This window comes from Tiliqua scincoides, chromosome 3 (assembly GCF_035046505.1).
Source record: "Tiliqua scincoides isolate rTilSci1 chromosome 3, rTilSci1.hap2, whole genome shotgun sequence".
In the NCBI taxonomy this organism is placed as follows: Eukaryota; Metazoa; Chordata; class Lepidosauria; order Squamata; family Scincidae; genus Tiliqua; species Tiliqua scincoides.
The window spans coordinates 220,500,712-220,519,669 of NC_089823.1; positions in this window are offsets into that span (position 1 = coordinate 220,500,712).

Below are 18,958 nucleotides of genomic sequence, written 5' to 3' on the forward strand. Positions count from 1 at the left end.
CAATCCTGCGACTGGCTAGCGCGGCATAGTTGAAATAACCTGCCAGGGAAAGGAGGAAGAGAAAAATCAGGCAAGCAGTCAGACAAGTTTGCAGACTCCACCCCACAGCCGGCTAGTCCCCCAGCTTGGCCCTTCCAATACTGCCTCTGGCAGGACCCGCAGAGATGTAAGTACCTGCCAGGGAAGGGAGGAGGAGAACGATCAGGAAAGCAGGTGGAAAAGCTTGCAGACTCCACCCCTCAGCTGGCTAGTCCCCCTGCTGGGCCCTTCCAATACTGCCTCTGTCAGGACCTGCAGAGATGTAAGTACCTGCCAGGGAAGGGAGGAGGAGAAAATTAGGCAAGCAGGTGGAAAAGCTTGCAGACTCCACCCCTCAGTTGGGCCCTTCCAATCCTGCCTCTGGCAAGACCGGCATAGTTGTAAGTACCTGCCAGGGAAAGGAGGAGGAGTACAAAAATGAGGCAAGCAGGTGGACAAGGTTGCAGGCTACACCCTTCAGCCGGCCAGTCCTCCAGCTGGGCCCTTCCAATCCTAACTCAGGCAAGCCCGAAAGGTTGTAAGTAACTGCCAGGAAAAGGAGGAAGAGAACAATCAGGCGGATAAGCTTGGAGACTCCACCCCTCAGCCGGGCCCTTCCAATACTGCCTCTGGAAAGCCCAGCAGAGTTGTAAGTACCTACCAGGGAAGGGAGGAGGAGAAAAATCAGGCAAGCAGGTGGAAAAGCTTGCAGACTCCACCACTCAGCCTGCTAGTCCCCCAGCTGGGCCCTTCCAATACTGCCTCAGGCAAGACCCGCAGAGATGTAAGTACCTGCCAGGGAAGGGAGGAGGACAACAATCAGGCGGATAAGCTTGGGGACTCCACCCCTCAGCCGGGCCCTTCCAATCCTGTCTCTGGCAAGCCCTGCAGAGATATAAGTACCTGCCAGGGAAGGGAGGAGGAGAACGATCAGGCAAGCAGGTGGGCAAGCTTGCAGACTCCAACCTTCAGCCAGGCCCTTCCAATCCTGCCTCTGGAAAGCCCCGCAGAGATGTAAGTACCTGCCAGGGAAGGGATGAGGAGAACGATCAGGAAAGCAGGTGGACAGGATTGCAGACTCCACCCCTCAGCCGGGCCCTTCCATTCCTGCCTGTGGAAAGCACCGCAGAGTTGTAAGAACCTTCCAGGGAAGGGAGGAGGAGAAAAATCAGGCAAGCAGGTGGAAAAGCTTGCAGACCATTCCCCTAAGCTGGGCCCTTCCAATTCTGCCTCTGGCAAGCCCCGCAGAGATGAAAGTACCTGCCAGGGAAGGGAGGAGGAGAAAAATCAGGCAAGTAGGTGGAAAAGCTTGCAGACTCCACCCCTAAGCAGGGCCCTTCCAATCCTGCCTCTGGCAAGCCCCGCAGAGATGTAAGTACCTGCCAGGGAAGTGAGGAGGAGAAAAAACAGGCAGGCAGGTGGAAAAGCTTGCAGACGCCACCCTTCAGCTGGCTAGTCCCCCAGCTGGGCCCTTCCAATACTGCCTCTGGCAAGACCCGCAGAGATGAAAGTACCTGCAAGGGAAGGGGGGAGGAGAAAAATCAGGCAAGCAGTTGGAAAAGCTTGCAGTCTCCACCCCTCAGCTGGGCCCTTCCAATCCTGCCTCAGGCAAGCCCTGCATTTTTGTTAGTACCTGCCAGGGAAGGGAGGAGGAGAACAATCAGGGAAGCAGGTGGACAAGCTAGCTGGCTCGAACTCTCAGATGGGCCCTTCCAATCCTGCCTCTGGCAAGTCTGGCATAGTTGTAAGTACCTGCCAGGGAAGGGAGGAGGAGAAAAATCAGGCAAGCAGGCGGACAAGTTTGCAGACTCCACCCCTCAGCCGGCTAGTCTCCCAGCTGGGCACTTCCAATACCGCCTCTGGCAGGACCCGCAGAGTTGTAAGTACCTGCTAGGGAAGGGAGGAGGAGAACCATCAGGCAAGCAAGTGGGCAAGGTTGCAGACCCCAATCATCAGCCGGGCCCTTCCAATCCTGCCTCTGGCAAGCTCTGCAAGATGTAAGTACCTGCCAGGGAAGGGAGGAGAAGAACCATCAGGCAAGCAGGTGGGCAAGCTTGCTGACTCCAACCATCAGCCGGGCCCTTCCAATCCTTCCTCTTGCAAGCCCCGCAGAGATGTAAGTACCTACCAGGGAAGGGAGAAGGAGAAAAATCAGACAAGCAGGTGGAAAAGCTTGCAGACTCCACCACTCAGCCTGCTAGTCCCCCAGCTGGGCCCTTCCAATACTGCCTCTGGCAAGACCCGCAGAGATGTAAGTACCTGCCAGAGAAGGGAGGAGGAGAAAAATCAGGCAAGCAGGTGGAAAAGCTTGCAGACTCGACATCTCAGCCGGCCAGTCCCCCAGCTGGGCCCTTCCAATCCTGACTCTGGAAATCCCCGCAGGGTTGTAAGTACCTGCCAGGGAAGGGAGGAGGAGAACAATCAGGCGGATAAGCTTGGAGACTACACCGCTCAGCTGTGCCCTTCCAATCCTGTCCCTGGCAAGCCCCGCAGAGATATAAGTACCTGCCAGGGTAGGGAGGAGAAGAACAATCAGGCAAGCTGGTGGACAAGCTTGCAGACTCCACCCCAGAGCCGGGCCCTTCCAATCCGGCCTCTGGCAAGCCCCGCAGAGATGTAAGTACCTGCCAGGGAAGGGAGGAGGAGAACAATCAGGCAAGCAGGTGGACAAGCTTGCAGACTCCAACTCTCTGCTGGGCCTTCCACTCCTGCCTCTGGCAAGCTCCGCATAGTTGTAAGTACCTGCCAGGGAAGGGAGGAGGAGAACGATCAGGAAAGCAGGTGGACAAGATTGCAGAGTCCACCCCTCAGCCGGGCCCTTCCAATCCTGCCTGTGGAAAGCACCGAAGAGTTGTAAGTACCTTCCAGGGAAGGGAGGAGGAGAAAAATCAGGCAAGCAGGTGGAAAAGCTTGCAGACCCCACCCCTAAGCTGGGCCCTTCCAATTCTGCCTCTGGCAAGCCCCGCAGAGATGAAAGTACCTGCCAGGGAAGGGAGGAGGAGAAAAATCAGGCAAGTAGGTGGAAAAGCTTGCAGACTCCACCCCTAAGCAGGGCCCTTCCAATCCTGCCTCTGGCAAGCCCCGCAGAGATGTAAGTACCTGCCAGGGAAGTGAGGAGGAGAAAAAACAGGCAGGCAGGTGGAAAAGCTTGCAGACGCCACCCTTCAGCTGGCTAGTCCCCCAGCTGGGCCCTTCCAATACTGCCTCTGGCAAGAACCGCAGAGATGAAAGTACCTGCAAGGGAAGGGAGGAGGAGAAAAATCAGGCAAGCAGTTGGAAAAGCTTGCAGTCTCCACCCCTCAGCTGGGCCCTTCCAATCCTGCCTCAGGCAAGCCCTGCATTTTTGTTAGTACCTGCCAGGGAAGGGAGGAGGAGAACAATCAGGGAAGCAGGTGGACAAGCTAGCTGGCTCGAACTCTCAGATGGGCCCTTCCAATCCTGCCTCTGGCAAGTCTGGCATAGTTGTAAGTACCTGCCAGGGAAGGGAGGAGGAGAAAAATCAGGCAAGCAGGCGGACAAGTTTGCAGACTCCACCCCTCAGCCGGCTAGTCTCCCAGCTGGGCACTTCCAATACCGCCTCTGGCAGGAACCGCAGAGTTGTAAGTACCTGCTAGGGAAGGGAGGAGGAGAACCATCAGGCAAGCAAGTGGGCAAGCTTGCAGACCCCAATCATCAGCCGGGCCCTTCCAATCCTGCCTCTGGCAAGCTCTGCAGAGATGTAAGTACCTGCCAGGGAAGGGAGGAGAAGAACCATCAGGCAAGCAGGTGGGCAAGCTTGCTGACTCCAACCATCAGCCGGGCACTTCCAATCCTTCCTCTTGCAAGCCCCGCAGAGATGTAAGTACCTACCAGGGAAGGGAGAAGGAGAAAAATCAGACAAGCAGGTGGAAAAGCTTGCAGACTCCACCACTCAGCCTGCTAGTCCCCCAGCTGGGCCCTTCCAATACTGCCTCTGGCAAGACCCGCAGAGATGTAAGTACCTGCCAGAGAAGGGAGGAGGAGAAAAATCAGGCAAGCAGGTGGAAAAGCTTGCAGACTCGACATCTCAGCCGGCCAGTCCCCCAGCTGGGCCCTTCCAATCCTGACTCTGGAAATCCCCGCAGGGTTGTAAGTACCTGCCAGGGAAGGGAGGAGGAGAACAATCAGGCGGATAAGCTTGGAGACTACACCGCTCAGCTGTGCCCTTCCAATCCTGTCCCTGGCAATCCCCGCAGAGATATAAGTACCTGCTAGGGTAGGGAGGAGAAGAACAATCAGGCAAGCTGGTGGACAAGCTTGCAGACTCCACCCCAGAGCCGGACCCTTCCAATCCGGCCTCTGGCAAGCCCCGCAGAGATGTAAGTACCTGCCAGGGAAGGGAGGAGGAGAACAATCAGGCAAGCAGGTGGACAAGCTTGCAGACTCCAACTATCTGCTGGGCCTTCCACTCCTGCCTCTGGCAAGCCCCGCATAGTTGTAAGTACCTGCCAGTGAAGGGAGGAGGAGAACGATCAGGAAAGCAGGTGGACAAGCTTGCAGACTCCACCCCTCAGCTGGGCCCTTCCAATCCTGCCTCTGGCAAACCCGGCATAGTCGTAAGTACCTGCCAGGGAAGGGAGGAGAACAATCAGGGAATCAGGTGGACAAGCTTGCAGAGTCCAACTCTCAGCTGGGCCTTTCCAATCCTGCCTCTGGCAAGCCCGGCATAGTCGTAAGTACCTGCCAGGGAAGGGAGGAGGAGAACAATCAGGCAAGCAGGTGGAAAAGCTTTCAGTCTCCACCCCTCAGCTGGGCCCTTCAAATCCTGCCTCTCGCAAGCCTGGCTTGGAGACTACACCCCTTAGCTGGGCCCTTCCAATCCTGTCTCTGGCAAGTCCTGCAGAGATGTAAGTACCTGTCAGGGAAGGGAGGAGAAGTACAATTAGTCAAGCAGGGGGACAAGCTTGCAGACTCCACCCCTCAGCTGGGCCCTTCCAATCCTGCCTCTGGCAAACCCGGCATAGTCGTAAGTACCTGCCAGGGAAGGGAGGAGAACAATCAGGGAATCAGGTGGACAAGCTTGCAGAGTCCAACTCTCAGCTGGGCCTTTCCAATCCTGTCTCTGGCAAACCCAGCATAGTTGTAAGTACCTGCCAGGGAAGTGAGGAGGAGAACAATCAGGGAAGCATGTGGACAAGCTTGCAGACTCCAACTCTCAGCTGGGCCCTTCCAATCCTGCCTCTGGCAAGCCCAGCATAGTTGTAAGTACCTGCCAGCGAAGGAAGGAGGAGAACGATCAGGCAAGCAGGTGGGCACTCTTGCAGACTCCAGCCATCAGCCGGGCCCTTCCAATCCTGCCTCTGGCAAGCCCTGCAGGAATGTAAGTACCTGCCAGGGAAGGGAGGAGGAGAACGATCAGGCAAGCAGGTGGGCACTCTTGCAGGCTCCAACCTCTGGCAAGCCCCGAAGAGTTGTAAGTACCTGCCAGGGAAGGTACGAGGAGAAAAATCAGGCAAGCAGGTGGAAAAGCTTGCAGACTCCACCGCTCATCCGGCCAGTCCCCCAGCTGGGCCCTTCCAATCCTGACTCTGGCAATTCCGGCAGTGTTGTAAGTACCTGCCAGGGAAGGGAGGAGGAGAATGATCAGGCAAGCAGGTGGACAAGCTTGCAGACTCCACACCTCAGCTGGGCCCTTCCAATCCTGCCTCTGGCAAGCCCTTCAGAGAAGTAAGTACCTGCCTGGGAAGGGAGGAGGAGAAAAATCAGGCAAGCAGGTGGAAAAGCTTGCAGACTCCACCCCTCAGCTGGGCCCTTCCATTCCTGCCTCTGGCAAGCCCGGCATAGTTGAAAGTACCTGCCAGGGTAGGGAGGAGAAGAACAATGAGGCAAACTGGTGGACAAGCTTGTAGACTCCACCCCTCAGCTGGGACCTTCCGATCCTGACTCAGGCAAAACCTGCAGAGGTGTAAGTAAATGCCAGGGAAGGGAGGAAGAGAACGATCAGGCAAGCAGGTGGACAAGCTTGAAGACTCCACCCCTCAGCCGGGCCCTTCCAATCCTGCATCTGGCAAGCCCCGCAGAGATGTAAGTACCTGCCAGGGAAGGGAGGAGGAGAAAAATCAGGCAAGCAGCTGGAAAAGCTTGCAGACTCCACCCCTCAGCTGGGCCTTCCAATCCTGCCTCTGGGAAGCCCGGCATATTTGTAAGTACCTGCCAGGGAAGAGAGGAGTTGAACAATCAGGCAAGCAGGTGGACAAGCTTGCAGACTCCAACTCTCAGCTGGGCCCTTCCAATCCTGCCTCAAGCAAGCCCCGCATTTTTGTAAGTACCTGCCAGGGAAGGGAGGAGGAGAAAAAACAGGCAAGCAGGTGGAAAAGCTTGCAGAATGCACCCCTCAGTCGTCTAGTCCCCCAGCTGGCCCTTCCGATACTGCCTATGGCAGGACCCGCAGAGATGAAAGTACCTGCCAGGGAAGGGAGGAGGAGAAAAATCAGGCAAGCAGGTGGAAAAACTTGCAGACTCGACACCTCAGCCGGCCAGTCCCCCAGCTGGGCCCTTCCAATCCTGAATCTGGCAATTCCCGCAGTGTTGTAAGTACCTGCCAGGGAAGGGAGGAGGAGAACAATCAGGCAGATAAGCTTGGAGACTACAACCCTCAGCTGGGCCCTTCCAATCCTGTCTCTGGCACGCCCTGCAGAGATATAAGTACCTGCCAGCTTAGGGAGGAGTAGAACAATCAGGCAAGCTGATGGACAAGCTTGCAGACTCCACCCCTCAGCCGGGACCTTCCAATCCTGACTCTGGCAAACCCTGCAGAGGTGTAAGTACCTGCCAGGGAAGGGAGGAGGAGAACGATCAGGCAAGCAGGTGGACAAGCTTGCAGACTCCACACCTCAGCTGGGCCCTTCCAATCCTGCCTCTGGCAAGCCCTGCAGAGATGTAAGTACCTGCCAGGGAAGGGAGGAGATGAATGATCAGGCAAGCAGGTCGGCAAGCTTGCAGACTCCAACTATCAGCCGGGCCCTTCCATTCCTGCCTCTGGAAAGACCCGCAGAAATGTAAGTACCTGCCAGGGAATAGAGGGAGAGAACTATCAGGAAAGCAGTTGGACAAGCTTGCAGACTTCAACCCTCAGCAGGGAACTTCCAATCCTGCCTCTGGCAAGCCCCGCAGAGATGTAAGTACCTGCCAGGGAAGGGAGGAGGAGAAAAATCAGGCAAGATGGTGGAAAAGCTTGCAGACTTCACCTCTCAGCTGGGCCCTTCCAATCCTGCCTCTGGCAAACCCGGCAGAGATGTCAGTACCTGCCAGGGATGGGAGGAGGAGAAAAATCAGGCAAGATGGTGGACAAGCTTGCAGACTCCACACCTCAACTGGGCCCTTCCAATCCTGCCTCTGGCAAGCCCTGCAGAGATGTAAGTACCTGCCAGGGAAGGGAGGAGATGAATGATCAGGCAAGCAGGTGGGAAAGCTTGCAGACTTCAACTATCAGCCGGGCCCATCCAATCCTGCCTCTGGAAAGCCCCGCAGATATGTAAGTACCTGCCAGGGAATGGAGGGGGAGAACTATCAGGAAAGCAGGTGGACAAGCTTGCAGACTCCACCCCTCAGCCGGGCCCTTCCAATGCTGCCACTGGCAAGCCCCGCAGTGATGTAAGTACCTGCCAGGGAAGGGAGGAGGAGAACGATCAGGCAAGCAGGTGGACAAGCTTGCAGACTCCACCCCTCATCCGGCTAGTCCCCCAGCTTGGCATTTCCAATACTGCCTCTGGCAGGACCCGCAGAGATGTAAGTACCTGCCAGGGAAGGGAGGAGGAGAAAAATCAGGCAAGCAGGTGGAAAAGCTTGCAGACACCTAAACTCAGCTGGGCCCTTCCAATCCTGCATCTGGCAAGCCCTGCAGAGATGCAAGTACCTGCCAGGGAAGGGAGGAGGCGAAAAATATGGCAAGCAGGTGGAAAAGCTTGCAGACTCCACCGCTCAGCTGGGCCCTTCCAATCCTGTCTCTGGCAAGCCCGGCATATTTGTAAGTACCTGCCATGGTAGGGAGGAGAAGAACAATGAGTCAAGCTGATGGACAAGCTTGCAGACTCCACCCCTCAGCCGGGACCTTCCAATCCTGCATCTGGCAAGCCCCACAGAGATGTAAGTACCTGCCAGGGAAGGGAGGAGGAGAAAAATCAGGCAAGCAGCTGGAAAAGCTTGCAGACTCCAACTATCAGCTGGGCCCTTCCAATCCTGCCTCTGGCAAGCCCGGCATATTTGTAAGTACCTGCCAGGGAAGAGAGGAGTTGAACAATCAGGCAAGCAGGTGGACAAGCTTGCAGACTCCAACTCTCAGCTGGGCCCTTCCAATCCTGCCTCTGGCAAGCCCCGCATAGTTGTAAGTACCTGCCAGGGAAGAGAGGAGTTGAACAATCAGGCAAGCAGGTGGACAAGCTTGCAGACTCCAACTCTCAGCTGGGCCCTTCCAATCCTGCCTCTGGCAAGCCCCGCATAGTTGTAAGTACCTGCCAGGGAAGGGAGGAGGAGTAAAATCAGGCAAGCAGGTGGAAAAGCTTGCAGACTGCACCCCTCATTCGTCTAGTCCCCCAGCTGGGCCCTTCCGATACTGCCTATGGCAGGACCTGCAGAGATGAAAGTACCTGCCATGGAAGGGAGGAGGAGAAAAATCAGGCAAGCAGGTGGAAAAACTTGCAGACTCGACACCTCAGCCGGCCATTCCCCCAGCTGGGCCCTTCCAATCCTAACTCTGGCAATTTCCGCAGGGTTGTAAGTACCTGCCAGGAAAGGGAGGAGGAGAACAATCAGGCAGATAAGGTTGGAGACTACACCCCTCAGCTTGGCCCTTCCAATCCTGTCTCTGGCAAGCCTCGCAGAGATATAAGTACCTGCCAGGGTAGGGAGGAGGAGAAAAATCAGGCAAGATGGTGGAAAAGCTTGCAGACTTCACCTCTCAGCTGGGCCCTTCCAATCCTGCCTCTGGCAAACCCGGCAGAGATGTCAGTACCTGCCAGGGATGGGAGGAGGAGAAAAATCAGGCAAGATGGTGGACAAGCTTGCAGACTCCACACCTCAGCTGGGCCCTTCCAATCCTGCCTCTGGCAAGCCCTGCAGAGATGTAAGTACCTGCCAGGGAAGGGAGGAGATGAATGATCAGGCAAGCAGGTGGGAAAGCTTGCAGACTTCAACTATCAGCCGGGCCCATCCAATCCTGCCTCTGGAAAGCCCCGCAGATATGTAAGTACATGCCAGGGAATGGAGGGGGAGAACTATCAGGAAAGCAGGTGGACAAGCTTGCAGACTCCACCCCTCAGCCGGGCCCTTCCAATCCTGCCTCTGGCAAGCCCCGCAGTGATGTAAGTACCTGCCAGGGAAGGGAGGAGGAGAACGATCAGGCAAGCAGGTGGACAAGCTTGCAGACTCCACCACTCATCCGGCTAGTCCCCCAGCTTGGCATTTCCAATACTGCCTCTGGCAGGACCCGCAGAGATGTAAGTACGTGCCAGGGAAGGGAGGAGGAGAAAAATCAGGCAAGCAGGTGGAAAAGCTTGCAGACACCAAAACTCAGCTGGGCCCTTCCAATCCTGCATCTGGCAAGCCCTGCAGAGATGCAAGTACCTGCCAGGGAAGGGAGGAGGCGAAAAATATGGCAAGCAGGTGGAAAAGCTTGCAGACTCCACCGCTCAGCTGGGCCCTTCCAATCCTGTCTCTGGCAAGCCCGGCATATTTGTAAGTACCTGCCATGGTAGGGAGGAGAAGAACAATGAGTCAAGCTGATGGACAAGCTTGCAGACTCCACCCCTCAGCCGGGACCTTCCAATCCTGCATCTGGCAAGCCCCACAGAGATGTAAGTACCTGCCAGGGAAGGGAGGAGGAGAAAAATCAGGCAAGCAGCTGGAAAAGCTTGCAGACTCCAACTATCAGCTGGGCCCTTCCAATCCTGCCTCTGGCAAGCCCGGCATATTTGTAAGTACCTGCCAGGGAAGAGAGGAGTTGAGCAATCAGGCAAGCAGGTGGACAAGCTTGCAGACTCCAACTCTCAGCTGGGCCCTTCCAATCCTGCCTCTGGCAAGCCCCGCATAGTTGTAAGTACCTGCCAGGGAAGAGAGGAGTTGAACAATCAGGCAAGCAGGTGGACAAGCTTGCAGACTCCAACTCTCAGCTGGGCCCTTCCAATCCTGCCTCTGGCAAGCCCCGCATAGTTGTAAGTACCTGCCAGGGAAGGGAGGAGGAGAAAAATCAGGCAAGCAGGTGGAAAAGCTTGCAGACTGCACCCCTCATTCGTCTAGTCCCCCAGCTGGGCCCTTCCGATACTGCCTATGGCAGGACCTGCAGAGATGAAAGTACCTGCCATGGAAGGGAGGAGGAGAAAAATCAGGCAAGCAGGTGGAAAAACTTGCAGACTCGACACCTCAGCCGGCCATTCCCCCAGCTGGGCCCTTCCAATCCTGACTCTGGCAATTTCCGCAGGGTTGTAAGTACCTGCCAGGAAAGGGAGGAGGAGAACAATCAGGCAGATAAGGTTGGAGACTACACCCCTCAGCTTGGCCCTTCCAATCCTGTCTCTGGCAAGCCTCGCAGAGATATAAGTACCTGCCAGGGTAGGGAGGAGTAGAACAATCAGGCAAGCTGATGGACAAGCTTGCAGACTCCACCCCTCAGCCGGGACCTTCCAATCCTGACTCTGGCAAACCCTGCAGAGGTGTAAGTACCTGCCAGGGAAGGGAGGAGGCGAACGATCAGGCAAGCAGGTTGACAAGCTTGCAGACACCACACCTCAGCTGGGCCCTTCCAATCCTGCCTCTGGCAAACCCTGCAGAGATGTAAGTAGCTGCAAGGGAAGGGAGGAGGTGAATAATCAGGCAAGCAGGTGGGAAAGCTTGCAGACTCCAACTATCAGCCGGGCCCATCCAATCCTGCCTCTGGAAAGCCCCACAGATATGTAAGTACCTGCCAGGGAATGGAGGGGGAGAACTATCAGGAAAGCAGGTGGACAAGCTTGCAGACTCCACCCCTCAGCCGGGCCCTTCCAATCCTGTCACTGGCAAGCCCCGCAGAGATGTAAGTACCTGCCTGGGAAGGGAGGAGGAGAAAAATCAGGCAAGATGGTGGAAAAGCTTGCAGACTGCACCCTTCAGTCGTCTAGTCCCCCAGCTGGGCAATTCCAATACTGCCTATGGCAGGATCCACAGAGATGAAAGTACCTGCCAGGGAAGGGAGGAGGAGAAAAATCAGGCAAGCAGGTGGAAAAACTTGCAGACTCTACACCTCAGCCGGCCAGTCCCCCAGCTGGGCCCTTCCAATCCGGACTCTGGCAATTCCCGCAGTGTTGTAAGTACCTGCCAGGGAAGGGAGGAGGAGAACAATCAGGCAGATAAGCTTGGAGTCTACAACCCTCAGCTGGGCCCTTCCAATCCTGTCTCTGGCAAGCCCCGCAGAGATATAAGAACCTGCCAGGGTAGGGAGGAGTAGAACAATCAGGCAAGCTGATGGACAAGCTTGCAGACTCCACCCCTCAGCCGGGACCTTCCAATCCTGACTCTGGCAAACCCTGCAGAGGTGTAAGTACCTGCCAGGGAAGGGAGGAGGAGAACGATCAGGCAAGAAGGTGGACAAGCTTGCAGACTCCACTCCTCAGCTGGGCCCTTCCAATCCTGCTTCTGGCAAGCCCTGCAGAGATGTAAGTACCTGCCAGGGAAGGGAGGAGGTGAATGATCAGGCAAGCAGGTCGGCAATCTTGCAGACTCCAACTATAAGCCGGGCCCTTCCAATCCTGCCTCTGGAAAGACCCGCAGATATGTAAGTACCTGCCAGGGAATAGAGGTGGAGAACTATCAGGAAAGCAGGTGGACAAGCTTGCAGACTCCACCCCTCAGCCGGGCCCTTCCAATCCTGCCTCTGGCAAGCCCCGCAGAGATGTAAGTACCTGCCAGGGAAGGGAGGAGGAGAAAAATCAGGCAAGATGGTGGAAAAGCTTGCAGACTTCACCTCTCAGCTGGGCCCTTCCAATCCTGCCTCTGGCAAACCCGGCAGAGAAGTAAGTACCTGCCAGGGAAGGGAGGAGGAGAAAAATCAGGCAAGCACGTGGAAAAGCTTGCAGACTCCACCCCTCATCCAGCCAGTCCCCAAGCTGGGCCCTTCCAAACCTGACTCTGGCAATTCCTGCAGTGTTGTAAGTACCTGCCAGGGAAGGGAGGAGGAGAACAATCAGGCAGATAAGCTTGGAGACTACACCCCTCAGCTGGGCCCTTCCAATCCTGTGTCTGGCAAGCCCCGCAGAGATATAAGTACCTGCCAGTGTAGGGAGGAGTAGAACAATCAGGCAAGCTGATGGACAAGCTTGCAGACTCCACCCCTCAGCCGGGACCTTCCAATCCTGACTCTGGCAAACCCTCCAGAGGTGTAAGTACCTGCCAGGGAATGGAGGCGGAGAATGATCAGGCAAGCAGGTGGACAAGCTTGCAGACTCCACACCTCAGCTGGGCCCTTCCAATCCTGCCTCTGGCAAGCCCTGCAGAGATGTAAGTACCTGCCAGGGAAGGGAGGAGGTGAATGATCAGGCAAGCAGGTCGGCAAGCTTGCAGACTCCAACTATCATCCGGGCCCTTCCAATCCTGCCTCTGGAAAGACCCGCAGATATGTAAGTACCTGCCAGGGAATAGAGGGGGAGAACTATCAGGAAAGCAGGTGGACAAGCTTGCAGACTCCACCCCTCAGCCGGGCCCTTCCAATCCTGCCTCTGGCAAGCCCCGCAGAGATGTAAGTACCTGCCAGGGAAGGGAGGAGGAGAAAAATCAGGCAAGATGGTGGAAAAGCTTGCAGACTTCACCTCTCAGCTGGGCCCTTACAATCCTGCCTCTGGCAAACCCGGCAGAGACGTAAGTACCTGCCAGGGAAGGGAGGAAGAGAAAAATCAGGCAAGCAGGTGGAAAAGCTTGCAGACTCCACCCCTTATCCGGCTAGTCCACCAGCTGGGCCCTTCCAATTCTGCCTCTGGCAAGACCCGCAGAGATGTAAGTAACTGCCTGGGAAGGGAGGAGGAGAAAAATCAGGCAAGCAGGTGGAAAAGCTTGCAGACTCCACCCCTCAGCTGGTCCCTTCCAATCCTGCCTCTGGCAAGCCCGGCATAGTTGTAAGTACCTGCCAGGTTAGGGAGGAGAAGAACAATGAGGCAAGCTGGTGGACAAGCTTGCAGACTCCACCCCTCAGCTGGGACCTTCCGATCCTGACTCTGGCAAACCCTGCAGAGGTGTTAGTACCTGCCAGGGAAGGGAGGAGGAGAACGATCAGGCAAGCAGGTGGACAAGCTTGAAGACTCCACCCCTCAGCCGGGCCCTTCCAATCCTGCATCTGGCAAGCCCCGCAGAGATGTAAGTACCTGCCAGGGAATGGAGGAGGAGAAAAATCAGGCAAGCAGCTGGAAAAGCTTGCAGACTCCACCCCTCAGCTGGGCCCTTCCAATCCTGCCTCTGGCAAGCCCGGCATATTTGTAAGTACCTGCCAGGTAAGAGAGTATTTGAACAATCAGGCAAGCAGGTGGTCAAGCTTGCAGACTCCAACTCTCAGCTGGGCCCTTCCAATCCTGCCTCTGGCAAGCCCGGCATAGTTGTAAGTACCTGCCAGGGAAGGGAGGAGGAGAAAAATCAGGCAAGCATGTGGAAAAGCTTGCAGACTGCACCCCTCAGTCGTCTAGTCCCCCAGCTGGGCCCTTCCGATACTGCCTATGGCAGGACCTGCAGAGATGAAAGTACCTGCCATGGAAGGGAGGAGGAGAAAAATCAGGCAAGCAGGTGGAAAAACTTGCAGACTCGACACCTCAGCCGGCCAGTCCCCCAGCTGGGCCCTTCCAATCCTGACTCTGGCAATTTCCGCAGGGTTGTAAGTACCTGCCAGGAAAGGGAGGAGGAGAACAATCAGGCAGATAAGGTTGGAGACGACACCCCTCAGCTTGGCCCTTCCAATCCTGTCTCTGGCAAGCCTCGCAGAGATATAAGTACCTGCCAGGGTAGGGAGGAGTAGAACAATCAGGCAAGCTGATGGACAAGCTTGCAGACTCCACCCCTCAGCCGGGACCTTCCAATCCTGACTCTGGCAAACCCTGCAGAGGTGTAAGTACCTGCGAGGGAAGGGAGGAGGAGAACGATCAGGCAAGCAGGTTGACAAGCTTGCAGACACCACACCTCAGCTGGGCCCTTCCAATCCTGCCTCTGGCAAGCCCTGCAGAGATGTAAGTACCTGCAAGGGAAGGGAGGAGGTGAATAATCAGGCAAGCAGGTGGGAAAGCTTGCAGACTCCAACTATCAGCCGGGCCCATCCAATCCTGCCTCTGGAAAGCCCCACAGATATGAAAGTACCTGCCAGGGAAGGGAGGAGGAGAAAAATCAGGCAAGCAGGTGGAAAAATTTGCAGACTCTACACCTCAGCCGGCCAGTCCCCCAGCTGGGCCCTTCCAATCCTGACTCTGGCAATTCCCGCAGTGTTGTAAGTACCTGCCAGGGAAGGGAGGAGGAGAACAATCAGGCAGATAAGCTTGGAGTCAACACCCCTCAGCTGGGCCCTTCCAATCCTGTGTCTGGCAAGCCCTGCAGAGGTGTAAGTACCTGCCAGGGAAGGGAGGAGGAGAACGATCAGGCAAGCAGGTGGACAAGCTTGCAGACTCCACCCCTCAGCCGGGCCCTTCCAGTCCTGCATCTGGCAAGCCCCGCAGAGATGTAAGTACCTGCCAGGGAAGGGAGGAGGAGAAAAATCAGGCAAGCAGCTGGAAAAGCTTGCTGACTCCACCCCTCAGCTGGTCCCTTCCTTTCCTGCCTCTGGCAAGCCCAGCATATTTGTAAGTACCTGCCATGGAAGAGAGTAGTTGAACAATCAGGCAAGCAGGTGGACAAGCTTGCAGACTCCAACTCTCATCTGGGCCCTTCCAATCCAGCCTCAAGCAAGCCCCGCATAGTTGCAAGTACCTGCCAGGGAAGGGAGGAGGAGAAAAATCAGGAAAGCAGGTGGAAAAGCTTGCAGACTGCATCCCTCAGTCGTCTCGTCCCCCAGCTGGGCCCTTCCGATACTGCCTATGGCAGGACCCGCAGAGATGAAAGTGCCTGCCAGGGAAGGGAGGAGGAGAAAAATCAGGCAAGATGGTGGAAAAGCTTGCAGACTGCACCCTTCAGTCGTCTAGTCCCCCAGCTGGGCCCTTCCAATCCTGCCTCTGGCAAGCCCCGCAGAGATGTAAGTACCTGCCAGGGAAGGGAGGAGGAGAAAAATCAGGCAAGATGGTGGAAAAGCTTGCAGACTTCACCTCTCAGCTGGGCCCTTCCAATCCTGCCTCTGGCAAACCCGGCAGAGAAGTAAGTACCTGCCAGGGAAGGGAGGAGGAGAAAAATCAGGCAAGCAGGTGGAAAAGCTTGCAGACTCCACCCCTCATCCGGCCAGTCCCCCAGCTGGGCCCTTCCAATCCTGACTCTGGCAATTCCCGCAGTGTTGTAAGTACCTGCCAGGGAAGGAGGAGGAGAACAATCAGGCAGATAAGCTTGGAGACTACACCCCTCAGCTGGGCCCTTCCAATCCTGTGTCTGGCAAGCCCCGCAGAGATAAAAGTACCTGCCAGGGTAGGGAGGAGTAGAACAATCAGGCAAGCTGATGGACAAGCTTGCAGACTCCACCCCTCAGCCGGGACCTTCCAATCCTGACTCTGGCAAACCCTGCAGAGGTGTAAGTACCTGCCAGGGAATGGAGGAGGAGAATGATCAGGCAAGCAGGTGGACAAGCTTGCAGACTCCACACCTCAGCTGGGCCCTTCCAATCCTGCCTCTGGCAAGCCCCGCAGAGATGAAAGTACCTGCCAGGGAAGGGAGGAGGAGAAAAATCAGGCAAGATGGTGGAAAAGCTTGCAGACTTCACCTCTCAGCTGGGCCCTTCCAATCCTGCCTCTGGCAAACCCGGCAGAGAAGTAAGTACCTGCCAGGGAAGGGTGGAAGAGAAAAATCAGGCAAGCAGGTGGAAAAGCTTGCAGACTCCACCCCTCATCCGGCTAGTCCTCCAGCTGGGCCCTTCAAATACTGCCTCTGGCAAGACCCGCAGAGATGTAAGTACCTGCCTGGGAAGGGAGGAGGAGGGAAATCAGGCAAGCAGGTGGAAAAGCTTGCAGACACCACCCCTCATCCGGCTAGTCCCCCAGCTGGACCCTTCCAATACTGCCTCTGGCAAGACGCGCAGAGATGTAAGTACCTGCCAGGGAAGGGAGGAGGAGAAAAATCAGGCAAGCAGGTGGAAAAGCTAGCAGACACCACCCCTCAGCTGGGCCCTTCCAATCCTGCCTCTGGCAAGCCCTGTACAGATGTAAGTACCTGCCAGGGAAGGGAGGAGGTGAATGATCAGGCAAGCAGGTCGGCAAGCTTGCAGACTCCAACTATCAGCTGGGCCCTTCCAATCCTGCCTCTGGCAAGCCCCGCATAGTTGTAAGTACCTTCCAGGGAAGGGAGGAGGAGAAAAATCAGGCAAGCAGGTGGAAAAGCTTGCAGACTGCACCCCTCAGACGTCTAGTCCCCCAGCTGGGCCCTTCCGATACTGCCTATGGCAGGACCCGCAGAGATGAAAGTACCTGCCAGGGAAGGGAGGAGGAGAAAAATCAGGGAAGCAGGTGGAAAAACTTGCAGACTCGACACCTCAGCCGGCCAGTCCCCCAGATGGGCCCTACCACTCCTGATTCTGGCAATTCCCGCAGGGTAGTAAGTACCTGCCAGGGAAGTGAGGAGGAGAACAATCAGGCAGATAAGCTTGGAGACTACACCCCTCAGCTGGGCCATTCCAATCCTGTGTCTGGCAAGCCCCGCAGAGATATAAGTACCTGCCAGGGTAGGGAGGAGTAGAACAATCAGGCAAGCTGATGGACAAGCTTGCAGACTCCACCCCTCATCCGGCTAGTCCCCCAGCTGGGCCTTTCCAATACTGCCTCTGGCAGGACACGCAGAGTTGTAAGTACCTGCCAGGGAAGGAAGGAGGTGAAAAATCAGGCAAGCAGATGTTAAAACTTGCAGACTCGACACCTCAGCCGGCCAGTCCCCCAGCTAGGCCCTTCCAATCCTGCCTCTGGCAAGCCCTGCAGAGATGTAAGTACCTGTCAGGCAAGGGAGGAGGAGAATGATCAAGCAAGCAGGTGGGCAAGCTTGCAGACTCCAACCATCAGCCGGGACCTTCCAATGCTGCCTCTGGAAAGCCCCGCAGAGATGCAAGTACCTTCCAGGGAAGGGAGGACGCGAAAAATAAGGCAAGCAGGTGGAAAATCTTGCAGACTACACCCCTCAGCTGGGCCCTTCCAATCCTGCCTCTGGCAAGCCCGGCATAGTTGTAAGTACCTGCCAGGGTAGGGAGGAGAAGAACAATCAGGCAAGCTGGTGGACAAGCTTGCACACTCCACCCCTCAGCTGGGAACTTCCAATCCTGACTCTGGCATACCCTGCAGAGGTGTAAGTACCTGCCAGGGAAGGGAGGAGGAGAACGATCAGGCAAGCAGTTGGACAAGCCTTCAGACTCCACCCCTCAGCCGGGCCCTTCCAATCCTGCATCTGGCAAGCCCCACAGTGATGTAAGTACCTGCCAGGGAAGGGAGGAGGAGAAAAATCAGGCAAGCAGCTGGAAAAGCTTGCAGACTCCACCCCTCAGCTGGGCCCTTCCAATCCTGCCTCTGGCAAGCCCGGCATATTTGTAAGTACCTGCCAGGGAAGAGAGGAGTTGAAAAATCAGGCAAGCAGGTGGACAAGCTTGCAGACTCCAACTCTCAGCTGGGCCCTTCCAATCCTGCCTCTGGCAAGCCCGGCATAGTTGTAAGTACCTGCCTGGGAAGGGAGGAGGAGAAAAATCAGGCAAGATGGTGGAAAAGCTTGCAGACTGCACCCCTCAGTCGTCTAGTCCCCCAGCTGGGCCCTTCCGATACTGCCTATGGCAGGACCTGCAGAGATGAAAGTACCTGCCAGGGAAGGGAGGAGGAGAAAAATGAGGCAAGCAGGTGGAAAAACTTGCAGACTCGACACCTCAGCCGGCCAGTCCCCCAGCTGGGCCCTTCCAATCCTGACTCTGGCAATTTCCGCAGGGTTGTAAGTACCTGCCAGGAAAGGGAGGAGGAGAACAATCAGGCAGATAAGGTTGGAGACGACACCCCTCAGCTTGGCCCTTCCAATCCTGTCTCTGGCAAGCCTCGCAGAGATATAAGTACCTGCCAGGGAAGGGAGGAGTAGAACAATCAGGCAAGCTGATGGACAAGCTTGCAGACTCCACCCCTCAGCCTGGACCTTACAATCCTGACTCTGGCAAACCCTGCAGAGGTGTAAGTACCTGCCAGGGAAGGGAGGAGGAGAACGATCAGGCAAGCAGGTTGACAAGCTTGCAGACACCACACCTCAGCTGGGCCCTTCCAATCCTGCCTCTAGCAAGCCCTGCAGAGATGTAAGTACCTGCAAGGGAAGGGAGGAGGTGAATGATCAGGCAAGCAGGTGGGAAAGCTTGCAGACTCCAACTATCAGCCGGGCCCATCCAATCCTGCCTCTGGAAAGCCCCGCAGATATGTAAGTACCTGCCAGGGAATGGAGCGGGAGAACTATCAGGAAAGCAGGTGGACAAGCTTGCAGACTCCACCCCTCAGCCGGGCCCATCCAATCCTGCCTCTGGCAAGCCCCGCAGAGATGTAAGTACCTGCCAGGGAAGGGAGGAGGAGAAAAATCAGGCAACATGGTGGAAAAGCTGGCAGACTTCTCCCCTCAGCTGGGCCCTTCCAATCCTGCCTCTGGCAAACCTGGTAGAGATGTAAGTACTTGCCAGGGAAGGGAGGTGGAGAAAAATCAGGCAAGCAGGTGGAAAAGCTTGCAGACTCCACCCCTCATCCGGCTAGTCCCCCAGCTGGGCCCTTCCAATCCTGCCTCTGGCAAGCCCTGCAGAGATGTAAGTACCTGCCAGGGAAGGGAGGAGGTGAATTTTCAGGCAAGCAGGTCGGCA